The sequence below is a fragment of the Triticum dicoccoides genome, chromosome 7B, assembly GCF_002162155.2.
Source record: "Triticum dicoccoides isolate Atlit2015 ecotype Zavitan chromosome 7B, WEW_v2.0, whole genome shotgun sequence".
NCBI classification, from domain to species: domain Eukaryota; kingdom Viridiplantae; phylum Streptophyta; class Magnoliopsida; order Poales; family Poaceae; genus Triticum; species Triticum dicoccoides.
This window is the reverse complement of record NC_041393.1, coordinates 279,310,867-279,330,450: the sequence shown is the minus strand read 5'-3', so window position 1 is coordinate 279,330,450 and position 19,584 is coordinate 279,310,867. Positions and strand designations below refer to the sequence as shown.

Sequence of the window (19,584 nt, the reverse complement as noted above, 5' to 3'; positions counted from 1 at the left end):
AAATGTTATTTGGTGTTTGCGTTGAGCATGAATATGATTAGATCATGTTTATTGCAATACAGTTATTCATTTAAGACAGAGAATAATTGTTATTCTATTTACAGGAATAAAACCTTCTATGGTCATACACCCAATGGTGATGGTTTATTGAATCTCAATCATGGTAATACACATATTCATAATGATGATGCGAAAATATGCAAAGTTGATAATGATAGTGCAACTTATTTGTGGCACTGCCGTTTGGGTCATATCTGTGTAAAACGCATGAAGAAACTCCATAAACATGGACTTTTGGAATCACTTGATTATGAATCATTTGATACTTGTGAACCGTGCCTTATGGGCAAGATGACTAAAACTCCGTTCTCCGGAACAACGGAACGAGATAGTGACTTATTGGAAATAATACATATCGATATATGCGGGCCAATGAGTGTTGATGCTCGTGGTGGGTATCGTTATTTTCTGACCTTCACAGATGATTTGAGCAGATATGGGTATATCTACTTAATGATACATAAGTCTGAAACATTTGAAAAGTTCAAAGAATTTCAGAGTGAAGTGGAAAATCATTGTAACAAGAAAATAAAATTTCCATGATCTGATCATGGAGGAGAATATTTGAGTTACGAGTTTGGTCTTCATTTGAAACAACATGAGATAGTTTCACAATTAACGCCACCTAGAACACCACAGCGTAATGGTGTGTCCGAACAAACTATTCCATCAAATCCCTCTCTCCCTTCTAACATGGTATCAGTTTCTGGGTTCTAAACCCTAGCCGCCCGTCGCTTCTGCTTCGTGCGCCGCCCCCGGGGTGGCCAGTCTCCATGATCGCCGTCGGGGGGTGCGCCGCCCGTATCTAGGGTTCGTCCGCTGGTCGTGTTGACCGGCTGCCCTAGAGAGTCTTTTTCCTGATCCTTTGATCCGAATTTTCTCTCTCTCGCCGGTCGTTTTGAACGGTGTTTTTCCTTTTGGTTTTTCGATCTAATCATGATCGGTTCGCGTCGCCCGTCACCGCCGTCGACCTCCGTGCGCCTCTACTCCAACCCTGGCGCGACCAGCCAGTGTCTCCTCCGACCCAGCAGCCACGCGCGCCGAGGCGGCCCGTCAGGGCTAGCCGTCGTCCGCGCGTCGGTCCGCCCATCGCCCTGCATCGGCCGTCACCACCCTGCTCTGATTGGGAAACGTGCATCACCCCAACCCGGCGGCCTCGCCATTCGATGGCCAATCATAGTCGTCGCTCAGGCGCCGGCCCGCCCATCGATCCACGTCACCCGCCTCCGCCGCATCGGCCCGGCGGTCTACCTCGCCGGCCTCGTCCTCAGCTGCATCGGGACGGCTATGTCAGGCTCGTCGGCTGCCTCAACTCGGACACCGCTGCTCCATTGGTCGCTCGGGCCTTACTGCCTGGGCACCGGCGCTGCTTTGGCAGTCCGGGTGCCGGTGCTGACAAGCTAGTCCGCAGGACGTCCCACGCCATCCGTCATCGCCGGCCTCATCTCGGACTCCGCCGCCACCCAACTGATATGTCTCCAACGTATCTATAATTTTTGATTGTTCCATGCTATTATATTACCCGTTTTGGATGTTTATGGGCTTTACTTTACACTTTTATATCATTTTTGGGACTAACCTACTAACCGGAGGCCCAGCCCGAATTGCTGTTTTTTTTGCCTATTTCAGTGTTCCGAAGAAAAGGAATATCAAACGGAGTCCAAACGGAATGAAACCTTCAGGAGTGATCTTTTTGGAACAAACGTGATCCAGAGGACTTGGAGTGGAAGTCAAGAAACAAGGGAGGCGGCCACGAGGGTTCCCGGCGCGCCCCCTACAGGTGGGCGCGCCCCCCACCCTCGTTGGCCCCTCGAGCGTCCACTGACCTACTTCTTCCTCCTATATATACCCATGTACCCGAAAACATCAGAAGCGACCACAAAAAACTATTTTCACCGCCTTAACCTTTTGTATCCGCGAGATCCCATCTTGGAGCCTTCGTCGGCACTCCGCCGGAAGGGGAATCGATCACACAGGGCATCTACATCATCTCCAAGGCCCTTCCGATGAGTTGTGAGTAGTTTACCACAGACCTTCGGGTCCATAGTTATTAGCTAGATGTCTTCTTCTCTCTCTTTGAATCTCAATACAAAGTTCTCCTCGATCTTCTTGGAGACCTATTCGATGTAACTCTTTTTGCGGTGTGTTTGTCGTGATCCGATGAATTGTGGGTTTATGATCAAGTTTATCTATGAGAAATATTTGAATCTCCTCTGAATTCTTTTATGTGTGATTAAGTTATCTTTGCAAGTCTCTTCGAATTATCAGTTTGGTTTGGCCTACTAGATTGATCTTTCTTGCAATGGGAGAAGTGCTTAGCTTTGGGTTCAATCTTGCGGTGTCCTTTCCCAGTGACAGCAGGGGCAGCAAGGCACGTATTGTATTGTTGCCATCGAGGATAAAAATATGGGGTTTATATCATATTGCATGAGTTTATCCCTCTACATCATGTCATCTTTCTTAATGTGTTACTGTGTTCTTTATGAACTTAATACTCTAGATGCATGCTGGATAGCGGTTGATGTGTGGAGTAATAGTAGTAGATGCAGAATCGTTTCGGTCTACTCGTCACGGACGTGATGCCTATATACATGATCATGCCTAGATAATCTCATAAATATTCGCTTTTATACCAATTGCTCGATAGTAATTTGTTCACCCGCCGTAATACTTATGCTATCTTGAGAGAAGCCACTAGTGAAACATATGGCCCCCCGGGTCTATCTCTTATCATATAAGCTTTCAATCTAGTTTTATTTGCATCTTTACTTTTCCAATCTATATCATAAAAATACCAAAAATATTTATCTTATCATATTATCTCTATCAGATCTCACTTTCGCAAGTGGCCGGGAAGGGATTGACAACCCCTTTATTGCGTTGGTTGCGAGTTCTTGTTTGTTTGTGTAGGTGCGTGGGACTTTTGAGGAGCCTCCTACTGGATTGATACCCTGGTTCTCAAAAACTGAGGGAAATACTTACGCTACTATTACTGCATCACCCTTTCCTCTTCAAGGAAAACCAACGCAAGCTCAAGACATAGCAAGAAGGATTTCTGGTGTCGTTGCCAGGGAGGTCTTCTCTCAAGTCAAGACATACCAAGTACCCATCACAAACTCATCTCCCTCGCATTACATTATTTGCCATTTGTCTCTCGTTTTCCTCTCCCCCACTTAACCCTTGCTGCTTTATTTTCCCTCTCTTTCTCAATCTCCTTCTCCTCGCTTTTTCTGCCGTTATGTCTGAAATTGGGGAGATTATCGTCGATATGGACAATAATGATAACATGGAAAATTCTAATGCTCCTGTTGAAGAACCCCCTATCTTGCATACTAAAAAGTTTCGAATTGGTAGTGGTAATATTATTGGAAAGGGGGTTATTCAAGATTTCTTTACTTGTGCCAGTGCTTTACCTTCTTTGGGTGGTTCTATTCTTCATAGAACTAGTAGTCTTGCGGATGCTATTGCCATGCTTGTAGTTGAGCTTGAAAGACAATTCATGCATATGCATCCTTGCATACAAAGAATTTTCCTGAAATTTTCTAATATTGAGCATTCTTCTGTTAGGCACGTCGCTACTATCTTTTTGGCACATGAGTTTAGATTCATAATAAAAGAGGCCAAATAAATCTTTGCGCACTATAGGGTGGACGCTGGCCGTCCTCCCATAGAGGCGATCCTCTTTGATCAAGAGGAAATTAGGCGTTTTCAATCTTTGGATTATGTTGCTTTTAACGAAAACCTTAGAAGAAACGTACCTACCAATATCCTAGTTGATAGAATTTCCAAACTTAATAATGATTTTGCTCTTTGAAACAATGATCTAGGATACTCTCTTGAGTATAGGCTCACGAAGTTTTGCCAAAAGAATGCTTACAATGATGAATTAGTTGTCCAATATGAAGGGCCAAAGGAGGAACCCATACCTCCTGAGATTGATCTTGGGGACTTTTGTCCCATTAAATTTAGCCCTTTTGATTACTTTTCCTTGCCTCAAAGAAAACTTGCTGCTGAACATAGACAATATGAGATGAGTTTTCGTGATCTATCTTATTATCATGGCACAACTTAGATCTATCCTCGCTTTTATGCCTAGCTAGGGGCGTTAAATGATAGCGCTAGTTGGGAGGCAACCCAATTTTATTTTAGTTTTTTGTTTTTGCTTCTTTTTAGTAATAAATTTTTCATCTACCTTCTGTTTAGATGTGTTTTCATGTTTTAATTAGTGTTTGTTCCAAGTAGAACCTATAGGATAACCTATGGTGATAGTTAATTTGATTCTGCTGAAAAACAGAAACTTTGCGCGCACGAAAATAATTTTAGTAATTCACAGAGACATGATTTTGCGTTGATTCTTTTTCTTTAGATCAATAGACAAATTTCCCAGGACTTCCTATTTTTTATGATTTTTAGAGTTCCAGAAGTTTTCGAGAGTTACAGATTGCTATAGACTGTTCTGTTTTTGACAGATTCTGTTTTTCGTGTGTTGTTTGCTTATTTTGATGCATCTATGGCTAGTATACAGGGGTATGAACCATAGAGAAGTTGGAATACAGTAGGTTTAACACCAATATAAATAAAGAATGAGTTCATTACAGTACCTTATGTGGTGGTTTTGCTTTCTTGCACTAACGGAGCTTATGAGATTTCCTGTTGAGTTTTGTGTTGTGAAGTTTTTCAAGTTTTGGGTAAAGATTTGATGGACTATGGAATAAGGAGTGGCAAGAGCCTAAGCTTGGGGATGCCCAAGGCACCCCAAGATATTCAATAATAGCCAAAAGCCTAAGCTTGGGGATGCCCGGAAGGCATCCCCTCTTTCGTCTTCGTCTATCGGTAAGTTTAGTTGGAGCTATATTTTTATTCGCCACATGATATGTGTTTTGCTTGGAGCATCTTGTATGATATTGGTCTTTGCTTTTTAGTTTACCACAATCATCCTTGCTGTACACATCTTTTGGGAGAAACCCACTTGATTGGAATTTATTAGAATACTCTATGTGCTTCACTTATATCTTTTGAGCTAGATAGTTTTTGCTCTAGTGCTTCACTTATATCTTTTAGAGCACGACGGTGGCTTTATTTTGTAGAAATTGTTAATCTCTCATGATTCACTTATATTATTTTGAGAGTCTTTTAGAACAGCATGGTATTTGCTATGGTTATAAAATTGGTCCTAGAATGATGGGCATCCAAGTTGGGTATAATAAAAACTATCATAGGAAGTGAATTGGATGCTATGATCAATTTGATACTTGATAATTGTTTTGAGACATGGAGGTGGTGATATTAGAGTCATGCTAATTGGGTGATTATGAATTTAAAGAATGCTTGTGTTGAAGTTGGCAAGTCCCGTAGCATGTCGTATGGTAAAAGTTGTGTAACAAATTTGAAACATGAGGTGTTCTTAGATTGTGCATCCTTATGAGTGGCGGTCGGGGACGAGCGATGGTCTTTTCCTACCAATCTATCCCCCTAGGAGCATGCGCGTAGTGCTTGGTTTTTGATGACTTGTAGATTTTTGCAATAAGTATGTAAGTTCTTTATGACTAATGTTGAGTCCATGGATTATACGCACTCTCGCCCTTCCATCATTGCTAGCCTCTTCGGTACCGTGCATTGCCCTTTCTCACCTTAAGAGTTGGTGCAAACTTCGCCGGTGCATCCAAACCCCGTGATACGATACGCTCTATCACACATAAACCTTCTTATATATTCCTCAAAACAGCCACCATACCTACCTATTATGGCTTTTTCATAGCCATTCCGAGATATATTGCCATGCAACTTTCCACCATTCCGTTCATCATCATGACACACATTATCATTGTCATATTGCCTTGCATGATCATGTAGTTGACATCGTATTTGTGGCAAAGCCACCATGCATAATTTTTCATACATGTCACTCTTGATTCATTGCCCATCCCGATACACCGCCGGAGGTATTCATATAGAGTCATATCGTGTTCTAGTTTTGAGTTGTAATTCATGAGTTGTAAATAAATAGAAGTGTGATGATCATCATTATTAGAGCATTGTCCCCAAATAGAAAAAAGGCCAAAAAGAAAAAAAAAGGCCAAAGAAAAAAAGGAAGGCCAAAGAAAAAAAGAAAGGCCCAAATAAAATAAAATAAAATAAAATAAAAAAGGGGGCAATGTTACTATCTTTTTCCACACTTATGTTTTAAAGTAGCACCATGTTCTTCATATATAGAGTCTCATATGTTGTCACTTTCATATACTAGTGGGAATTTTTCATTATAGAACTTAGCTTGTATATTCCTACGATGGGCTTCCTCAAAATGCCCTAGGTCTTAGTGAGCAAGCAAGTTGGATGCACACCCACTAGTTTCTTTTGTTGAGCTTTCATATATTTATAGCTCTAGTGCATCCGTTGCATGGCAATCCCTACTTCTCATGTTGACATCAATTGATGCGCATCTCCATAGCCCGTATATTATCCTCGTCAATATGAGACTTTCCTTTTTTTGTCTTCTCCACATAACCCCCGTCATCATATTCTATTCCACCCATAGTGCTATATCCATGGCTCACGCTCATGTATTGCATGAAAGTTGAAAAAAGTTTGAGATTATTTAAGCATGAAACAATTGCTTGGCTTGTCATCGGGGGGTGCAAGATGGGAGCATTTTTGTGTGACGAAAATGAAGCATAGCCTAACTATATGATTTTGTAGGGATGAACTTTCTTTAGCCATGTTATTTTGAGAAGACATGATTCCTTTGATTAGTATGCTTGAAGTATTACTATTTCTTATGTCAATATGAACTTTTATTTTGAATTATTTGGATCTGAACATTCATGCCACAATAAAGAAAATTACATTGAGAATTATGCTAGGTAGCATTCCACATCAAAAAATTTGTTTTTATCATTTACCTACTCGAGGACGAGCAGAAATTAAGCTTGGGGATGCTTGATACATCTCCAACATATCTATAATTTTTTATTGTTCCATGCTATTATATTACCCGTTTTGGATGTTTATGGGCTTTACTTTATACTTTTATATCATTTTTCGGACTAACCTACTAACCGGAGGGCCAGCCCGAATTGCTATTTTTTTGCCTATTTTAGTGTTACGAAGAAAAGGAATATCAAACAGATTCCAAAACGGAATGAATCCTTCGGGAGCGATCTTTTTGGAACAAACGTGATCTAGAGGACTTGGAGTGGAAGTCAAGAAATAAGGGAGGCGGCCACGAGGGTGCCCGGTGCACCCCCTACATGTGGGCGCGCCGCCCACCCTCGTGGGCCCTCTCGAGCGTCCACCGACCTACTTCTTCCTCCTATATATACCCATGTAACCCGAAAACATCAGAAGCGACCACGAAAAACTATTTCCACCGCCATAACCTTCTGAATCCGCGAGATCCCATCTTGGAGCCTTCGTCGGCGCTCCGCCGGAGGGGTAATCGATCACGGAGGGCCTCTACATCATCTCCAAGGGCCTTCCGATGAGTTGTGAGTAGTTTACCACAGACCTTCGGGTCCATAGTTACTAGCTAGATGGCTTCTCTCTCTCTTTGAATCTCAATACAAAGTTCTCCTCGATCTTCTTGGAGATCTATTCGATGTAACTCTTTTTGTGGTGTGTTTGTCGAGATCCGATGAATTGTGGGTTTATGATCAAGTTTATCTATGAGAAATATTTGAATCTCCTCTGAATTCTTTTATGTGTGATTAAGTTATCTTTGCAAGTCTCTTCGAATTATCAGTTTGGTTTGGCCTACTAGATTGATCTTTCTTGCAATGGGAGAAGTGCTTAGCTTTGGGTTCAATCTTGCGGTGTCCTTTCCCAGTGACAGCAGGGGCAGCAAGGCACGTATTGTATTGGTGCCATCGAGGATAAAAAGATGGGGTTTATATCATATTGCATGAGTTTATCCCTCTACATCATGCCATCTTTCTTAATGCGTTACTCTGTTCTTTATGAACTTAATACTATAGATGCATGCTGGATAGCGGTCAATGTTTGGAGTAATAGTAGTAGATTCATAATCGTTTCGGTCTACTTATCACGGACGTGATGCCTATATACATGATCATGCCTAGATAATCTCATAATTATCCGTTTTTCTATCAATTGCTCGACAGTAATTTGTTTGCCCACCGTAATACTTATGCTATCTTGAGAGAAGCCACTAGTGAAACCTATGGCCCCCGGTTCTACCTCTTATCATATAAGCTTTCAATTTACTTTTATTTGCATCTTTATTTTTCCAATCTTTATCATAAAAATACCAAAAAAAATTATCTTATCATATTATCTCTATCAGATCTCACTTTCGCAAGTGGCCGTGAAGGGATTGACAACCCCTTTATTGCATTGGTTGCGGGTTCTTGTTTGTTTGTGTAGGTGCGTGGGACTTTTGAGGAGCCTCCTACTGAATTGATACATTGGTTCTCAAAAACTGAGGGAAATACTTACGCTACTATTGCTGCATCACCCTTTCCTCTACAAGGAAAACCAACGCAAGATCAAGACGTAGCACCCGCCTCCACCGAGCGGCGTCCCCGACCTCGCGCGCGATCGGCTTGATCACCCGCTCGCCGCCGCGATCCGCCTCATCTACGCCGCGCGACTGACCTGGCCCATTGGTTACGGATCGTCCCCGAGTTCAGCGCGCCCCTCCACCGATCGAGCAACGGGCTGTCATTGCGTCGCCCCGTTGGGCCGCAGCGCCACCGCCCCGTGGTTCTCCTCGCGGCTGCATCGACTCGCGCGTCGCCGCTGCGTCTCCCCTACGGACCGTAGTGCCGCGATACGCGGTCACAGCCGCCACCTCGAGGCCGTCCCGTGGTTGCACCGACCCGCGCTCCGCCGCTGCATCGCCCCTTTGGCCGTAGCGCCGCGGCCCGCGGTTCCCGCCGCCGCCCCGAGGTCTTCTTGCCGTCACCGCGCGTCGACCTCCCGTTGTATGCGTCGCGCCGTCTTCATTGGCGCGGGAATGCCACCGTCCGCGCCGGTCTTCGTCATGCTGTCAGGTTCTTCGCCTACTTCGAGGACCGCCGCCGCACTCCTAACCTAGCCGCCACCGCCACCGTCAGGCCGCCGCCGCCGCCCGTCCACCCCGTTCGTCTTCGTCCAGCGTCAGCCCGTTGCCACTGTCGCCGTCATCTACCTCGACCACTTCATCTACTCCGACCATCGTTGGTGACATCGGCCCCGCGCCAATGGACGCCGCAATCGTCGTCGAGTTCTTCTCTGCTGGGCCCTCTGACTTTTTCGACATGGCGTACAGCTCGTGCAGGTCCCTCATCTATGCATGCCCGGTGCTGGCAACACCGATGCGTGCCTTCGTCCACAGCGTGTTCCCGGGCCTGGCAAGCCTGGTATGGCGCTTCGTCAACTTCGTCTTTGACCGTCTACGCATGCCCGGTGCTGGCACCACCGACGCGTGCCTTCATCTACGACGTGTCCCCGGGTTTGGCAACCCCGGCGCGATGCCTCGTCAACACCGTCTTCTCCCCGGCGCACCACTACTTCGACACCACTGCGCCCATGCTAACTCGGCGGCCCCTTGCGCCCGCGACTCCACGGCGACTTCCTCGCCACCGGCTACCCCGACTCGACATCGACCACGGCATTCTTCGCACGGCTATCTCGACCACGGGTCCACCACCCACGCTCTCGGCTACATCGACAAACGGCACAAAGGGCTACCGCCTGCTTCAGCAACCTCGTCGGTTTTCACTCCAGCCACGGCTCCGCGATCCATCGACCGTTACGACTGTGTGGGGGGGGGGGTCTGTCAGCTTGCCTTTGGATTCTTCTTCAGTCTCACCGTCTGCGTCGCTACCGTTGTGACTGCGAGGGGATGTTGAGTATCGTGATTATTAGGAAAGACGAGATAGACTAAGATTTGTTCTGGCTTGTCTTGTACTCCAAGTAGATCATTGTACTCCTATATATATGGCCACGAGGCTCAAACAATACAATAAACTATTTCATCAAATCCCTCTCTCCCTTCTAACAGAAAAGTTCTACCTCGGTGGGATCATCGGCGCCGCGCTCATCATCACCGGGCTCTACCTTGTGCTATGGGGCAAGAGCGAGGACAGGTCGCGCAACCGCAAGGAGGCGGTGACCATGGCCGCGGCATCCGCAGCTTCCTCCAGCGGCGAGCGCGAGGTCCGGAGCGCCAAGCTGGGCTCCTCCGTCACCCAGCCTCTCCTGCCGCCTTCCTCAACCACCTCCGACAATGTCTGAAACTTAGTTGCTTGCTGTCCGTTCTCAACGATCGACTGAGAGTAATTTTCCTGTTTAAATTCAGGCGTGCGTGCATGCATGCATGTGTATGGTGTGGTGACCGAGTATGCAGACGGATTTGATTAAAGAGTAACTAGCTAGGATTGTTTGGATCGTGCTTGATCATGGTGTGTGCCCTAAGGCTTATTAATAATTAGATGAAAAAAGGTGTGCTTCATGTATTGGTTTGGGTACCCTATCTAATTATTATTAGATGACACCCGCGCGTGGGAATTGGCTGCAATATATTTCTATGAGATTTGAAATATTTGAATTAACAATATATGGCATATCGTTGATCACACCTATGTGCATTCAGTTAAGGTAGGGAGTTTGAAAAACATGCCCTGCCATAGCATATGAACAACATACACAATACTAATGGTAATTGTACAAAAACGACCTGAACAGTTGCTCTGAACTTTTTTTGATTCGCTAAAAATATTGACATCACAGAATGTTCGTTTTGACACCCTCGAGGAAGGTTCCTCCTACCAGCTACAAAGGGGTTGCAGATAGATTGTGCTACCACTCTTCCTCGACTTCACGCCAATGTAGATATCATACAGGAACTTCCTAACATCCTTGTTCGTCAAGAGGCAGTTCTGGTTCAAGCAAAGCAAAACAAGGATCATGATGAAGATATTCACCAAGTATCACTAAGAAAAATCATGCAGAATAACTATCACATGAGTTTCATGGGCAACCTAAAAAATTGGCGAGCTCAGGACTATAAAAGACACAGGGAGGTTAAAAAATGTTGGACATCCATGGAGTTCATGTTAGTCAAGAATCAAAATCACCTCAAAAAACATTTATGCTGAAAATATAAGAGAGGAAATCAAAGAGTTTAATCGTTGCTACGGTTTTCCAAAAATTCAGTATGCAACTTTTTTTTTCAAAATCGATGAATTTTTTTCCAAATCCACAAACTTTTTTCCAAATTTGTGATTTTTTTTCCCAATATTGATGAACCTTTTTCAAATCCTTTAACTTTTTACAAATTTGCGAACTTCTAAAAAATGATGAACTTTTTCCAAATCCCCGAACTTTTTCAAAATCATGAGCTTTTTATTGAATTCGTGAAATTTTTTGAATTGTGATTTTTTTTCAGTCCATACTTTTTTGAACTCCTGAACATTTTTCAATTTTTGCAAACTTTATTTGGATTTTGGAAAAAAAATTAAGTCAACGGTTGAGTGGCCAAATGGTCAACAGCCAATAGTTGACCGAGCGAACCAAGCGGGTGGGTGCGCCCTGGCGAGCAACCAAGTCATCGTGGGATGGGCCGGCCCATGAATGCGGGGCGTCAATTGGCTCTGAGAGTTGTCATTCTTTTCTACTCCCTGCGTTCTGAATTACTTGTCGCACGTATGGATGTATCTAAATGTATTTTAGTTCTAAATATATCCATTTCAGCGATAAGTAATTTGAAATGGAGGGAGTAGCACTGTGGAGCGGCGTGCCCCGCGCAGTTTGGCCGGGGATTTCCTAGCCTTGGTAGAAACCAAACAACCGATTTAGAATCCACGGGTGACGGTTCCTGTGCGGGACGGCCCACGTGGATTGGGACGCGATCCCGGGGCGTCAACGTGAATTGTGCGCTAACCAAACAAAGCCTCAAGGAACTTCAAGGTGCTTGGCCTCCTGTACTTATGTGTGGCGAGAAAGTAATCGGTGAAGGGGGCATGTTCATTGCAGAGCGCTTGCGTAGGCGCTTATGATGAAAAACATAAACATCATAAAATAAAAAATCAGCTTAGCGCTTTACACGCCAACTCTGAGCGCTAAGAAATGGGCGCTAATTAATCCCAAAACCAACAGGGAAAGTCGGCCGCTACATGCATGGTTCAAACCTGGCAGGAAAAAAACACGAAGCGTCCGCCTGCAACCTTTGCGCCGATGCCAGGTAAGACGCTAGGATTTGCTAGCCTAACTACCAATTGGGCAGGATATTGCAGAAGCCAGGACGAAGGCGGGGACTACGCCTTTGCCCATGGCGACGGCAAGGAGAGCCGGGAGGGGGGGGGGGGGTCAGCACGAAGGCGGAGCGCATCAAGGGCACGTCAAAACCAAGGAGAAGTACGTCGAGCAGGAACTCTACGTCGTACTGCGTATTACGGGGGTTGTCCAAATATACAGGAGAGAAGGAAACATTTTCTCCTCTAAAAAGGAGACACAAGGAAAAAACTAAGGAAGCCATTGGATGGAAATTGAATGGTGGGACTACAGATGGGAGCACGGAAGAGAGAGGGCAAGCCGCTTCTGATGATGAGGTGGTATATGGGTTCAAAAGAAAAATGATAGAGGTGGTATAGCTGCATGTGCTCTAAAATAGTTAGTGGGATATTTAGGCATAGGAGATTATTATCACAATAGTAATTAAGTACCTTGTTGAGCTTCACATCAACACAAACATGTGGTGGATGCTTGCCTAGCCGAGATGACGTTTCTGTTCAGCAAAAGGACACTACGTCTCCCACATCGAAATCCTAGACATTCTCCATCACCAAAAAATCGCCGACTGGTCTCAGCCCTCCTCCCCTGTACCCTCGCCCCGTCCCGCAGGCAGTGGCAGGGGCCTCACCGTCACACAGATAGAGATGCATTTCATCTTGTTGAGAAGGATAAAGTTCCATAAGCATTGAACCAAATCACAGTCCCAAAAAGGTGCGATGTAGTTTCTTCGCTATCCTCATTACAGAAAACACAGTTGCAACAATGGCTATTCTCATTACAGAACACAGTTGCAACAATGGCTATTCTCATTACAGAACACAGTTGCAACAATCGAGGTGCATGGATTTCTTCTTGAGCAGATTTCTTGTATTTACTCTAATCTAACATGCAACAAGAGCCAAAAAAAAATCTTGTATCTCAGCCTGACGGTGGAGCGTGAGCAACCATTGGTGGTAACTTAAGAGGCGGTGAGAGAGAATGGGGGTTGGACCATGAGGGGAGAGCAGGGAGTTAGGCCAACTCAAGCGTGACCCCATCCTGTCCGGGTGCATCCGTTTGGAGTAAAACGGACAAACCAGACGGTCCAGCGCGCAGGCGCAAACGGACTTTTGTATGTTTTATGTCCGCTTTCGACCCATCCCGACTCAAGTTTGAGCCACTTTTGGAGTGAAACGGACAGCGCGCGGACGGGCGGGACGTGCGCACTTGTCCTCACCTGGCCCGCCCGTTGGTGGCACGAAGCACCAGCCCCGCGCCCCATTTCGCGCCATTTCCCCCCAAACCCTCCCACGTCCTGCCCACCACCCTCCCCGTCCATGGCCAACGCCCCACCGAATTTCGGCGGCCAGGCTGTCGACGCTCTTAGAAAGGTGAAGAAGAAGGCGGCCAAGGGTCCAAGGAAGCCGCGGTCGGAATGCACGCCAGCGGAGCTCGCAAACTTGGACGCGGAATCGACGAAGAGGAGGAACCGAAGGACGGTCGTCAAGGGCAAGAACGTCGCGTCCAAGTTCGCCGCCGAGCGCGATGCGGTGGAGGCCGCGCGGTGCAAGGCCGAGGTCGACGAGAAGGAGGACATCGTCAACAAAGCGCATGCCCTTCTCATGCTTGGGATTTGCCATCCGGCGGGTTTCTCTGCAGCGGCTGTCGGCCCGGCGCGCACAGGCTCGTCGGTCACCAGGCCTCCGCACTGCCCCTCTCCGACGTCGCGGACCACGCCCTGGATTTCCTCCGCCGAGGCACGATGGCCAGACTCATTTTTTGGCGTCGCCGGACATTGGCGTGATCGTGCCGTCCACCCCGTGCCCCTCGGTCGTCATCGAGCTCAACGCCACGCCAGGGTCCAGTAGCGGCGGCCGGTCGTCCGTCAAGATGCAAAGAAAGCAAGCATGGCCGCCGTCTACGGGCACCATGCCGTCGCCCCGCGTCCTGTTTGGCGAAATGGAAACACCAACGCCAACGGTCGACAACCCCTTCTACAACCAGTTCATGGAGAATGTCATCTTTGAGGGTGGGCATGGCCGTGCCTACGATCCCGACGAGACCCAAAGTCAGGATGGCCGCACCCAGTACGTTGTCGATGAAGAGGCCCACGAACATGCTAACTACGACCATGGTGATTCGTGGCATGAAGATGATGACATCTATTGCGAAGGTGATGGTGATGAAGAAGAAGGCATTGAAATTGGGGGCGAGCCATTGTTTATCGACGAGCTCACCCAAAGAGCAGAAGCACAAAAGAGGAAGAAGAGCATTCGTACAGGTTCATACTCACAAGAAGATGACAAGTTGATTTGCCAAAGTTGGATGGAGATTAGCCAAGATCGAGAACCGGTGCGCGACAAAAGGGACTTGTTTTTTGGACAAGAGTTCACAAAACATTCCATGAAAGAAAGTTGTTTGCGCCCTACCAATTTACGAGCGACCGTGGCATCACCTCGATTCAAAAGAGGAGGTTGTTCATCCAACAAGAACGCAACAAGTATTGTGCCACACTTGAGAGCTTGAAGCACGGCCCGTGAGTGGCCTCGGCATTGGGGACATGGTATGCTCTCCTCATCCTAGTTCTTTCGTTGCTACGGCCACGAGACATCGGCCTTCTATATGTTTTCATGTTCAATTGTTATTCGTCGTGTAGGCATCTCAATCTTTGGAAGCATTCAAGGCACGGCACAATGACAAGCCATTCACTCTTACGCATTGTTGGACGATCATCAACAATTGCCCTAAGTTCAAAGATCAATACCGTGAACTTCAAAGGAAGAGAGGCAAGAAGACGGTCGCGTTGGCCGGAGGTGGAGATGGTGAGGCGTTGAAGAGGCCGAGGGGCAAGACCAACTCCAAGGTGGACGACATACGTGATGCGTCATCCATGGCCTTGCATGAGACTTTGCATGGCATGATGTCTCAAAAGGATATGAGGGACGAGAAAAAGCGACAAAGCAAGGACGAGCAAATGAAGCAATACCTAGAGCTTTAAAGGAAGAAGCTTGAGATGGAGAAGGCGGCCAAGAAAAGGAAGATCGACATGGAGGAGGCATCCCGGCAAAGGCAGCTCGACATCGAGGCCGCCAATGTCACGGCCAGGCAGAGGCAGCTCGACATCGAGGCCACCAACGCCGCAACCAAAGCAAAGGAGGTGGCCCTAGCGATCATGAGTGTGGACTTGAGCAAGATGAGCGAGAAGACGAGGAGCTGGTTTGAGGCTAAACAGAAGGAGATATTCGATGCCGACGGCCTGAACTAGGTCGTCTGTTCGGCCATGGCCGTTCTTTTGGAGGCTGGCATGGGTGCTGGCCGCTGGGCCGCTGGCTGTGTGCCGGCGAGAAACCTATTTATTTTGGGGGGTGGCTATGTTTGCCGGCGACAAAACTATTCATTTTTTGTAGGCTGGCTCTATTGCCGGCCGCTAGCTGTGTTGTCGGCGAGGACGTGTAGGGCTGCTGGTTGTGTTGCTGGCGTGAAATAGGGTCGCTAGCCTAAACTAGGTTGTGGTTTATTCAAAAATATGGCATTTGAAAAAGGATGCGGATAGGATGCGGCCGGGATGCGTCCGCGTGTTGGGCACGCGGACACCGCATCCAAGAAATGGCCCAGACACGACCCCATTGCTCTACCCAAACGGACAGAATTCGGGCAAAACGAACGTCTGTTTAGGATCGTGTGCTGGAGTTGTCCTTATGCCTCCCAATGCTTCCCAAGGTGTGCAGCTATGTGCAACGCTGCACCCGCTCGAACATGGGTTGCTAGAAATGGTCAATTCGATTGTTTCTCCACAACCAGGCCCATGTCTGCTTTAAGATTCATGCAGGTCATGCAGGGCACAAATTCAGTGCAACCCTCTCGAAAAAGGCTCTCACCGTGCTTTATTATAAACTAGCACATATGCCCGTGCGTTGCAATGAATGAATTTGAACTATGTTTAAAAGAATTTGAACTATTTTGAACCAATCATGCTTAGCTATGAAGTACGTAAATGCTAGCTGTCATGAATCGGATTGCCCAGGTGATGAACTAGATCGTGGGAGAAGAGTCTCTAATGTCAAAAACGATTGATCAACAGGGTTCTTCAAGACGGGACTCATGGGACATGATAGCTCTCGCCAAAGGACGACAGTCTGAAGTTCCTCCACCACCACGTTGAGAACTCACCCGGTGGCAAGCCAAACTCTTCATAGGTAGCGAGTCGGCTTGCTAATTTTACGGGCACATCCGTCGCAGCTGAACAAGACCATATGAAGGAGTTTGGACATGTGCACACAAATAGGGGTTAAAGGTGTGATTGCACAAACAATTTAGTCCATGCACATAAGATTTATGGACCTGGAAGAAATTTACTACACCAAAAACATTGCATTGTCTGAAAATAGCTTCTACGCACGCCTAAAAAAATGGTAGTTCCGTTTTGAGACCTAAGGAAGACACGGCTCCATTGTCTGGCCGCTTGAGTATGCAGTCAGCCCATCCGTGTTCGAATCTCGGCTCTAGCGCGTGGTACTCATGGAGTTTTCTTCTATTAAAAAACGCCAACATAAGGACACTCAAGCCGTCAAAAATAAGCTGGATGGTGGCTATGACCGTGCAACAATCAGTTGGTGAGAGCAGTCTCATTCCTCTGTACACTGATAGATGGCTGCCACAGATTCCTTCTACTTTCTACTTCAATACTACAAGGGCTTCCAAGTGGTTATGCAGCCAAAATTCTTATGGGAATATTCTCAGAAGTTATGAGCTCTAGGAGTTATTCTATACCAAGTGCAAAAACTGGAATGCTGAAGAGGAAACTAGACTGGGGTTCTTATGAAAATGTTGCTCATGTTGTGATTGGGAGTTTGTGTTGTGTGCTTCAGAGTAGAGAAATTCTAGTGGAGAGAGCACATGGGCATCTGTTTGCTGGAGTACGTTGGAAAGCACTGTCGTTTTCATGGCTACTACCCCAAGTGGTGTTGGCACCGAGTTTGCAAGTGTACGAGCATCCATCAGAACAAGTGTATTAGCGCTGCACATGTTGGTTGGATGCATAAGATGCTGCTCAATTGTTTGGGTACTTGGTTTGGCTGCAACATCCCTGGAACTATTTCCATGAGCAAATCATTTGCGCTAAATCCAGGAGATGATGCAACTCTCCGTCAGCAGGAACTGACTTCTTATAAGGTCTCCAGTTTTGCTTGTATGAGCTAAGATCCTGGCATTATTTCATTTGACTTGACAATTGCTTGTACGAGCTATGAATGGGTGCAGGAACTTCATCATGAGTCTCCAGTTGATCACCCAGCAGGTATGTTTCATGTTGCTGTAACAGCAGTTGTGTTCGCCTGTGAAGACATACTCCGTACTGCATGTGTTGTCATGATCCAAACTACTTCCTCCGTCCCAAAATACTTGTCATCAAAATGTATAAAAAGAGATGTATCTAGAACTAAAATATGTCTAGATACATTCCCTTTTATCCATTTTGATGACAAGTATTTCCGGACAGAGGGAGTACTGAACTTTATTCCGCTGGATTGAGCTTGTGGCCGTGTACAAATCCAGTTGTGAAATTGTCAGAATCCGAACCTGAGCCCTCATGGCAGTCACGTAAATCAATTTCAACTGTTGATATATAAGTCTGCACTACCTTTGAAGTCCATGCGAAGTTGATGCATGTGGTGGTACATCAAATCAAGTCAACAAGCAGGAACGGGATAATGAGAACAACTAGATATCTGATGTGCTGGCATTCAAGGGTTCCTATGGTGCATTCGTCTCGTTCAGAATTTTTTTTCAGTGGGAGATTGCATGGGCACTCTATTGGGGGTGTTCAGATGGTGGTAATGAACCCAAGCATTTATTCACTAACAAGCCTCAAATCTGTTTTTGCAATGTGATTATCTATCGGCTTGATCGCTATCCTATGCTATATAGTTTTGAACTGCAGCAATGGAGGATAGCCTGGTTCTTCAGTCCTATGATATTGCAATCTGACCTTCAGTTTGGCAGTCTTGGAAATGATTTGATAATAGGCTCTGGCAATATTTCCTTTGACCTGGCATTTGCTAGTACGAGGTATGCATGTGTAAAAGAAGTTCATCCTGAATCTCCAATTACTAAGGCAAATGGTATGTTCCTTGCTGAAGTACTTGAAGCTGTGCCCAAAACTATTTGTCAATTTCCCTTGCATGTGAAGACATACGGTTTCAACAGAGTTATTTGTGGCCATGCTCACTACTGGTGCGAATGCTCTAATTCTAACGAATCTCATCTGAAAATCGTAATTGAGTTCTCTGATATTGCACTGGCGAGCCACCAATTTTCACAAGCTTATGCCTCTAATTTCTATAATGGACGCCTTGTACAATTGGGGTTTAAATTCAGTGGCCTGATGGTTTGGAAGATTGCTTGGGTGCCCTGTTCCACGTGTACAGCCGATGCATCCAGCTTGCCTTGCGCATTCTTCAGAAAGGAAATTTTGCATGATAGTGTGCTCTGCAACAAGGCAATAAACTTCACATATGTTGTTGTTTCTTGCTCTATGGTTGAATGTTGTTGTGTGCTCATCCCAGTAATCGTCGCTCACATTGCGTCGTTGCCCAAACTGACAACTTCTGATGGAAGCCCAATATACATGCAAGTCCGTATTCATGAGCTGGTGATTGATGGTTTCTTGCAAGACAGGGTTAGCTCATGTCTTGGTTTACCGGGCTTTGAAAATTTTGAATGGACAGTTGCATGGTCAGTTAATGCGGCGTGTTCTAAAACTGCTAGTTGTTGGGTTGATCATGTTGTTGTTTGCCAACCAATCACACGTCAGTCCGTGAAACTTAACGAGGGTAGCAAACAAGACAAACCCTACTGGAATCTGGCATTTTGCCGTCTGCCTCCTCTTTGCTGTCCGCCAGCTGACGGCAAAGAGGCTCTTTGCCGTCCACTTCCACAAAGCGGACGGCAAAGAATGGGCTGATGGCAAAAAGGATATTTGTTGTCAGCTGCTTCTTTGCCGTCAGCCAGCTGACGGCAAAGAGCCAGGTGGGCTCCATAGGGCACGGCGTGACTAGGTCAGCATATTTGCCGTCAGCCTAATCTTTGCCGTTTGTCGTTCGCTGGCTGACGGCAAAGAAAGGGCCCAGCTAACGGCCGTCTCCCCCTTCTGCTATGTGCGCCGCGGACGGCAAAGAACGTGCCCCCACTAATTAGTAACGTCCGCCCCCTCTCTGTCTCTCCGGCCCCACCCCACTGCTCTCTCCCCTCTCTCTCTCACCCCTCTCTCCACCCCGCGCCCCCATTCACCCGCGCCCGCACCACCGCCTCCCGGAC

General features: G+C 46.4%; 1 pseudogene; it reads left to right on the top strand.

Moving 5' to 3' along the window:
* Positions 1 to 12,234: 12,234 nt before the first annotated feature.
* On the top strand, positions 12,235 to 15,535 carry LOC119338873 (annotated as a pseudogene).
* Positions 15,536 to 19,584: the final 4,049 nt, after the last annotated feature.